This window comes from Corylus avellana, chromosome ca10 (assembly GCF_901000735.1).
Source record: "Corylus avellana chromosome ca10, CavTom2PMs-1.0".
Taxonomy (NCBI): domain Eukaryota; kingdom Viridiplantae; phylum Streptophyta; class Magnoliopsida; order Fagales; family Betulaceae; genus Corylus; species Corylus avellana.
The window spans coordinates 2,179,002-2,188,515 of record NC_081550.1 but is presented as its reverse complement, the minus strand read 5'-3'; the positions used below and the strand labels follow the sequence as shown (position 1 = coordinate 2,188,515).

Here is a 9,514-nt window from a genome sequence, read left to right as displayed (position 1 = left end):
AAGTCACCTCCTCCTCCTCCTCCAAAGAAATCACCTCCTCCTCCTCCACCAAAGAAGTCACCTCCTCCTCCTCCTCCAACGAAGTCACCTCCTCCTCCAAAGAAGTCACATCCTCCTCCTCCACCAAAGAAGTCACCTCCTCCTCTTCCTCCTCCAACGAAGTCACCTCCTCCTCCAAAGTAGTCACTACCAACCTATGTTGACCAAAACAAACACTATTTGTACTAGGTTGTGTAAGGTATATATTGTATGGAAGCATTTTACCTAGTATGTCTTTTCCCTTTTTACTTTTATTTCTTTTACTTTCATGGCCCCATCATCATCTTATTCTTATAATTCGTTTGTTTGTTTGTTTTTTTTTTTTGTTGCAGCTAATAAAGCCTTATAAAGAATAATTGGTGCTGAAGTAATCAGATGCCATCGTCAGGCGTTGTTTATTACAATGGTTCAACTTCAATCAAGGCAACCTACTTAATTGAGACAAGTGGGCATATATAATATACAATAAAGGACAAAATATGATTTTACTCTCTTTATTTAAGATATAATAAATTTGTGTTTCCTATAAGTCGAGCCTATTTGTTCATCAATACAAGTATGCTTAAGGTGTCTTTTATTTCCTGTAATAAGCCGGATCATGTTCGTCCATTCCATTTGTAGTTTAAGCCATTGACTCTCTCCGTCTCTCGCATTTTCATTTGCTTTTCCATTTTACATAATTTCCACGAACTCAATGAAGAATAATGAGTTGTATGAATTTGGGCAACCTCGGGGAACATTTTTTTATTTTTATTTTTATTAAATGAATAATTAGAATCAACCAAACGAAGAAAGCAACACAAAGTTAGGGATGTTCAAAATAGCCCAAAAGTCGAACAACCTTTAGTCCTAACCCAAAGGGGTACATTAGTATTCTCTTGTGCCATTAATTGTACACTATTGATGCCAAAAACCAGCAATGGTCTCGTGCCACCTTCCAGGATGGAACTCCACCTATAAAACGGGGAAGAGTCATCAGAAGGCCTACCGGTTTGGTGACCGAAGGCACTCCGACACCTAAGTCAATAATAAACCCTAACTGAGAGAAGGTAAATTAATTAAGTTAATAAAAAAGGAGTAAGGGAGTCTCCGTAGGTCGGTAGGTGTTTGATATCTATGCATGTGAGTGCCTCTCGCAGTGTGGTAGCCTTAGTGTGAGTGCTTGGGCCTTCTACTAGGCTGATATCTACGTCTTTTAGGCCTCGTTGAGCTTTCTTAGCAATCGAGCCTTAGAGGTTTGTTAGTATGTAATATCTAAGCCCTCTAGTAGTCCCTTGATTCCTTTGATTGATTAATGTGCTGATCAAACCATGAGAATTAATCTAAAAACTTGTCTTGTGGGCTGTTATAATTTTTCTTGAAAAGTTGATCTTCTAAAACAAGAAGCAATATTCATGAAATAAGTTATAAGTAGTCCATCTCAAAATCAGATGGCACCAAGTTCTGAAAAACCCCTCATATGAGATTGGAGTTCCGAGGCAGTATGATCTGGTGCGACATATTTATATGTAGTGTACACTACATATATTCCATTAATGCAGTGTACTATGGTGTAACATGTTCCGGTAATGTTGTCCAAGGAGCTAGCTAGCTTTGTCCAAGTGTGTCATAGAAATAAGGAAAAAAAAAAAAAAACAATGTTTTCAATAATTTTTAAGGAGAGTAGACATTCGTACCGTTGGTGTTGGGAGATTCTCTATCAGCAGCCTGCACAAGAAGGGCTTATTGTAATGCCTCCAAGCACATGGCTTATGCTTGGAGATCCGTACGTTGGTGTATGGATATATGCATGGATGTATTTATGTATGCATGGATGGATGTATGCAGAGACTGTTGAAGAAGGAAATATCAGCAACGGTCATAAATTAAATAAGAAAATAAATCCACAACGTTAACATTCCATCTACGTGAATGATTTCCTTGTATAGAAGATCACAACATCAATTCTCAACGGCTATGTAAACCAAAATTTCTGTATAAATACATGCTCATGTAAATCGATTATCATCAAGTAAATATACAAGTATTTTCTTATATTGGTTTTTTTCATGGTATCAGAGCTTAACTCAATTGGCTGTGGCCCACCGTCACCCATTGTCGCACGTGTTGGATTGGATGTCCTTCCGCCACACATGAGGGGGCGTGTTGGAAGTCCCACATTGCCTGCGTATTAAGGAGATTGACCATTTATAAGGGTGAAGGAAAACCTCAACTCTAGAGCTAGCTTTTGGGTAGAGTTAGGCCCAAGACCCATTTCTAATAGAGACATTTGTTGGCGCAGGGAGATCCGTCGGTGCAGCAATATATTAATTGCCTGTCCATGACGACCAAGGCTCGTACGCAAGACTCATTTATCGTCGACCCCTTGGTCTAAGGAGTGTGCCTAGGGTTTCCGAGGCTTAGTGTCGGGAGATATATTTTGTTCATGTGTGTTGTTGTAGCTATTTCTTCCAGAAAGCTCATAATAGACCGAAATGTGTAGTAGCTATATATGCTGTTGATGAGACCATCTTGTTTTAATTATAAGACCCATTTAACGGTCACTTAACATATTTAGTCATTGACAAATAATCACATGACACAGTATATATATATATATATATATATATATATATATATATAGACATATTCTTACAAGAAGGAAGTTGGAGGATTCGAACTAGCTAGCGATATTCGCTTCATGAGGTGTAATAATCAGTTGATTGAGCTATCCCTTGGGACAACCCGGTAAATAGTTATGTGATTATGTGATGATGAAAAACACACATGGACGATTTTCTCAATTAATTTCACTTAAGGGTTTTGAAATAATTCCTTCAATTAATACGCTTGGAGAGATCGAGGACCATTATTTAAGACTTATACACATGCATTCTAAAAGTAATTTTTGTGTCCCTCCAAAAATAAGTTGATTTTTAAAATCATAATTTAATTAAAATTCAGCGATCGATTAATCACAAGCTTAACGATAAATTTAAAAGTCACATCATTCTTAAAGCTTAACACAAGAAATTTTTTTAGCATTATTCATCGCAATCCAGTATAGTCACGCGCGTACGATAGCAAAAATGGGGGGTTTCAACGTTGGACAGCATCCGTTATAGTCAATTACACCGTATTAATTTTAAATGAAATAAATACTATTCAAGAGGTAATTACACCCTAGTGAGTCATAGATATAGTTAGAAATCTCTTCCATTTATACTTGTGAAAAATGAGCAAGTTGCAGAGCAGCAAATAATGGCGACCATTAATTGGCGGTCCAAAAAATTAAAGCAAATGATTAATGCAGAACATTACTCCACGTACTCTAGGTAGGGTGATCGAGTGCAAAACGCTTGCTTGCATGGCTTATTTTTTGTTCTACGCACTTCTATGGGAAAAAAGAGTGTGAGACAAGTAAAAGGTGCTAAAAGTCACATCCTGCATGATCTATCGCTTTGGCACATAGAATATGTACGTGAATATATATATATATATATATATCGTTTTTCATGTGTAAGACACTAGACTAACTGAGAGAAAAAAAAAATGCTGGAGACGTAGTATATATATCTTTTTCTTGAATTAAAAGCATAAAATAAGTTTAAGAAATATGATTTTCATATTATAATTTTCATTTACATTTGTCTCAAAAGTAGAAACATTAATTAATACTCTGTGTTGGGTCATGAATCAGCTGGATTGGGCCTAGTACGAAGCCTGCCGGCCCATTCCCAAAGCTTAGTCATTTTACTGTTCAAATAAACTCATGTTCGGCAAAAATAGTTTAAATCTGAACTTATATTATTTACGCTCGGTCATCAGGCTCGGTTAGCCGAGTCTGAGGTAGGTACCGAATGTTACCTTCAAGAATATTTGACATATCTACGTAAATATCTTGTTCATTGCTCCTCAATATATTGTTGACACGTGGACCCTCGGTAAGTCCACAATGTTAGAGGAACATGTACAACTTGATGCCTATAAAAGGGGGGTCTCCTCTCACTATTTGGGTAACTCTTTTTTACCCTCCAAAACTGAATATCTCGCATATATTTTATCTCACTCATAATCTTCAAGTTATATTTTCCTTAAACACTGTAACTAATATTGGCATCGGAGCTTCCACCGGCCGGACAACGCCGGCAGCTTTGATCATTTTTCTTTGTTTTTCATGCTCAGTTAAATCCTCATTTATACAGGACCTGTTCCACGTCATCATTCGGAAAATTGCTCAAACACTCTGTAAGTTTTGAACTTCCTTTTTCTTACTCGTTGTTGATGAAATAAGTAGAATATATATATATATACACCATTGTATAAAGCTAAAGCTTTTAAAATGCTAATCTTAGCCTAATCTCATACCTGCAAACTAGTCCCTGGGTGTGGTTTACTGTTCCCTTGCGTTATGCGGAGGGAGGGGGGTTGAGGGGCACCCCACGCCCCAACCCCAAATTTTATTTTATTTTTTTACTTTGGTATAATTTTCCTTCCATCCCTGATTGCCCACCCTCAACCGCTCATCAGGGGGCAAAAATTTTCAAAGAGGACCCAGATTCAATACGTGATGTTTGCTTTATCTTTTCATCATTGTTTTTGTGCAACTCTGTTTCTGAGTTGCAGAACTTTAGTTTTTTGGACCAAAACGGTGCGTGTAACTTAAAAGGATGTGTTGCGTTTTAACATTAGTACGGCCTTCAAGTCTTTTTTTTTTTTTTTGTTATAAACAACCCAGACTTCAATTATAAACGCATGTGTTTTTAGTTTTCTAATACTTTTTTTTAGCACTCGGTTTTCTAATACTATGATAATTGAGTTTGTCAAAAAAATAAAAAATTCTATGAGAGCTGAGAAGTTGGACACATGTTAAAGTTAGTGATAAATTCCTAATCCTCAAATCATCTTCTCTCAGCTTTCTCTGAAAAAAGCTTTTCCAAAACAAAAGCCATGGAAGCTTTCCCCCTCCCCAATTCTTCTTCTAATTGAATTGGGCAAAGGGTATCCCTACATTTATCAACTATTTTACGCCTCTTTTTGGTTTCTTTTATTTCTTTTCCTTTTAATATATACTTTTAAAAGAAGTGTTTGGTGTGATTCTCCTACACTTCTCTTGTTTTGTTTTGTTTTTGTTTTTGTTTTTGTTTTTTTTTTTTTTTAAATACACAATTAAATTTGTAGGCCCATACGTGAGTCCTATAGATTCAATGATGGACAAAACATGAAAATTAACCAAACATTTTTCTAATTATAATTAATTTTTGTTCAAATTCAAGGAATTTTTTTTTTTTTTTTTCATTCATAAAAAAAAAAAAAAAAAAAAAAAAAATTTGAAGCCCCTCGACCAAAATCCTGGCTCCGCTCTTGCATGCATACCTAGCTACATGGCTCTTCTTCCTTGAGTGCATACGTTTCTTTTTTCGACGTAATATTTTGAGCCATGTCTATATATATGTTCGACATTTAAGTATTTTAACTAAAAAAAATTAATTGGGTTCTCCGAAACATAGAAATGGGTATACCCATTTCTGAAATAATCTGAAATTAAAAGTTGATTTTACATTTTACCAAAAATTCTCCAATTAAAAAAAAAACTCCAATTCCTTTAGTGAAGATCTGGTGATATATATAGTAATGTTGCTTGCATTGTCCATCTAGACGCCACCACCACCATCTCTGTCACCTCCTCCACCACTATCTCCGCCACCTCCTCCTCCACCATCTCCGTCACCCCTTCACCACCAACTTTGTCACCTCCTCCACCACCATCTCCGTCACCTCCTCCCCCACCATCTTTGTCACCATCACTGCCTTCTCCGTCACCTCCACCACCACCATCTCAGCCACCACCCCCACCACCATCTCTATCACCTCCTCACCCACCATCTCCGTCACCACCTCCGCCACAACCACCGCCATCTGAGTCACCTCCACCACCATCTGAGTCACCTCCTCCACCGTTTCTGTCACCACCACCACCATCTTCTTCACCACCACCACCACCATCTCAATCACCTCCTCCACCATCTTCGTCACCCCCTCCACCATCTTCGTCACCCCCTCCACCACCAACTTTGTCTCCATCCCCACCACCATCTTCGTCACCTCCTCCACCATCTTCGTCACCCCCTCCACCACCAACTTTGTCACCACCCCCACCACCATCTCCGTCACCTCCTCTCCCATCATCTCTGTCGCCACCCCCACCACCGTCACCGCCATCTCCATCACCTCCACTACCGTTTGCGTCACCTCCCCCACCATCTCCGTCACCACCACCACCACCATTTATGTCACCTACACCACCACCATCTCTATCACCATCACCACAACCATCTTCGTCACCTCCTCCACGACCATCTAGGTCACCTCCTCCACCATCTCCGTCACCACCCCCACCATCTAGGTCACATCCTCCAGCACCATCTAGGTCACCTCCCCCACCATCTCCGCCACCTCCTCCCCAACCATCTTTGTCACCTCCCCCACCACCTCCATTACCTCCTCCTCCATCTCGGTCAAATCCGCCTCCTCTTCTTAAGAAGTCACCTCCTCCTCCATATCCATCTCCATCTCCATCACCTCTGCCTCCTCCTCCCAATAAGTATCCTCCTCCTCCATCACCTCCACCTCCACCTCCTCCTCCCAAGAAGTCTCCACCTCCTATACTCACAACAACAAGCCGCCGCCACCTATCGACGATGACTAAAACAAACACTCTTTTTACTAGGCTGTGTAAGTATATTGTATGAAACATTTTCTCTAATATGCCTTTTTTTATTTTTCTTTCTTTTACTTTCCGAGCCCCATCATTACCTTATTATTATAAATTGTACTTTTATGCAGCTATTAAAGTCACAAAAGGAATAGTTGGTACTGAAGTAATCAATAGGGGTATCAACTCGGTCCCGGTTCTCTGTTATTGGCCAAAACCAGGAACCGGAACCGGAATACCCCAGTTATTAATTTTAGACAACCGAAACCGGGTAACCAGTTCCCAATTAATTGGTTATTGTATAATTAACCGGCCGGTTCCGGTTGGTACCCGATTATCTGGATCGGGTAACCGGTTTTTAAAAATTTTTGTATTTTGAGCTTATTTTAGTTATTGGGCCTAAAGTTTGAGCTTAATTGAACCGTTTTGGCCCATTAAAAAAAAGCTATTAACATTTTTTTCCCAATAAAATGGGCTTTGTTGTGATTGTTTCAAATAAAAAAACTTTGCACACCCTAAATTTATACAGATACTGAAGTGACTCCTAGTTATATGAGGTCTATAAACTTTGCACATCCTGATGCGCATTATCACTCAACAATCAAGCAAAAAAATACGATCAATTAAAGTCAATCCGTATAGCACATGATTAACGATTGCTGCACCATAAAGTATGAAAGAATGAAAATACTGTGGACACCTTTTCCATTGCATTAATCCAGACAGATCGAGAGAGACTTGTGACAAAAGAATGAACCCATCAAGAGAAGGATATGAACAAAATATGTCGAAATGTGATTGCAGTACTTATAAACATAGTATATACATATACTAAGCAAAATTAGAGAACAAAAAGCCATATATATATATATATATATATATTGTTACCCGGTTACCTAATAATAACTGGGTGCCAAAAACTGGAACCGAAACCGGGCACCTGATTACCGGTTTTTTCCAACTAGTTCCCCGGTTTCCTAGTTCCGATTCCAGTATACCATCATTGGGGATTGGTTTATTACTAATGTTCAATGTCAATAAAGGTAACCTACTTGAGACAAGTGGGCATTTTTAGCATAGAATAAAGGGCATGATGCCATGAAGTGATGATCTTGTGCAAAATATGATTTTATACTCTTGAGTTGAGATATAATAAATTTTTGATTCCTATAATTGGACCCTATTTGTTCATCCATGCACGTATGCTTAAGATTTTTTTTTTATTTTCTGTAACTGGATCATGTTCATCCATTCCATCTGTGGTTAAGTCGTTGAGTGCATTTTTCGAATTTTTTTAAAAAAAAATTTTTTCACTTGATAAAAACAATTTTAGAATAGCGTACGTAGATGGATCTTCATCCTCTTAATATTAAATTACATCATTATATCGCCAACAAATACCATCAAACGATGTTTTAACCCAATCCAAAATAAAATAATACACTATGTTAACAGTATGCTACAACTTGGAAGCAACTGATAGTAGCATTGCTTCGTGAACAAAAACCTAAAAGCAAACACCAAATAGCATATTGTTTCTTTAGCCATAAGATGTAACAAATTCAAAATTAGCATTGCTTTTAATTCATCATAATTAATTTGCACATGCCTCCTCAATTCGTTTCTTCAAAATGCCTTTTACTGGACAATTGCAAATATGTAAAATACTCTTATAATGATAAATAAAATTATAGGTGAAGAAGAAACAGATTATTTGCATAACATACATGACTTTCTTTGAGGCATGGAAAATAATATTAATTAACATGTATAACTAAAAAGTCCCAACAATAGAAGAAGTGAAAGGTGTCCGTAAAGAAGTGAAAGGTTTCAAGAGAAGGTATGAGTGATGGGGAATATGGCTAAGGACTTGACGAAGTTGTGTAACACCTCGAAATAAAAATTTGTTTAAATAAGTTTAGGTGTGCTCTAAATTAACCTTGGACCTTTAGAGTTGGGTTAAGATTGAGATTTTGGACTTTTAAGGAACTGTTGAGGAATCAAACGATTGATTAGGATAATTTACCGATCGATGCTACCCTAGTAAAGAATAATCAACCTGGTACTCAAACGATCAATGGACGGTTATAACAACTTGATTTTAAGATGTTTATATCTTTTTGGATGTGCATGAGTTTGACTTAAGAGATGCTTCTTGACACTTTATACTGATTTCGATGTTTCTCAACCTCTGGAACCTTTAGAGTGAGAGAGAGAGAAGAGAGAGATTAGATCTTGAGGGTTTTCACTCAACAAGAGGAAAGCATCTCGTTTAATCTTGTTCTAGTTATTTGACATAAATCTAGAAAATCATAGATGTTTCTCCAGTCACCCATTGAACCAATTAGAAAATACCATTTTATTGAGTAAGGCGCTGGATTCAACAAACACAATGCACACACTTAGAATGCCTAAATGAAAAAGTGAGTGTAACCCAAAGTTAGCCCAAATCTATCCCAAGGAACAATGAAGCTTGGTAGGGTCTTCGTGTCCATTGTCTTCACATACATGTCTATGTCATCAGAGTCTCTCTTCAAGACAGTCTTCTCTCCCCCCTTTTTTACCCAACACGTACCCTCCAACTCATTTTTCACATGAAATGGTTGAAGCTCCCCCCCCCCAAAAAAAAAATGATAGGTTGCTTTCAAATACTTTTCAATCAAACTTAGTTGATTAATTAACACAAACCTGTTAGGGAATACAGCAATATTAACACTTAAAACGCAAGAAAAATATATAACACCAAATATTTATTACAATACTTTGGAATTACAATGACAA

General features: G+C 37.6%; 1 long non-coding RNA gene and 1 pseudogene across 1 annotated transcript; both read left to right on the top strand.

Moving 5' to 3' along the window:
* The first annotated feature begins 146 nt into the window (after positions 1–146).
* LOC132164658 (uncharacterized) lies at positions 147–676 on the top strand. The gene is made up of 2 exons (XR_009438402.1): positions 147–238; positions 372–676. It is a non-coding gene; the product is annotated as an uncharacterized LOC132164658 (long non-coding RNA).
* A 282-nt stretch (positions 677–958) lies between these two features.
* Positions 959–6,770, top strand: LOC132163802 (leucine-rich repeat extensin-like protein 3; annotated as a pseudogene).
* The last annotated feature ends 2,744 nt before the right edge of the window (positions 6,771–9,514 follow it).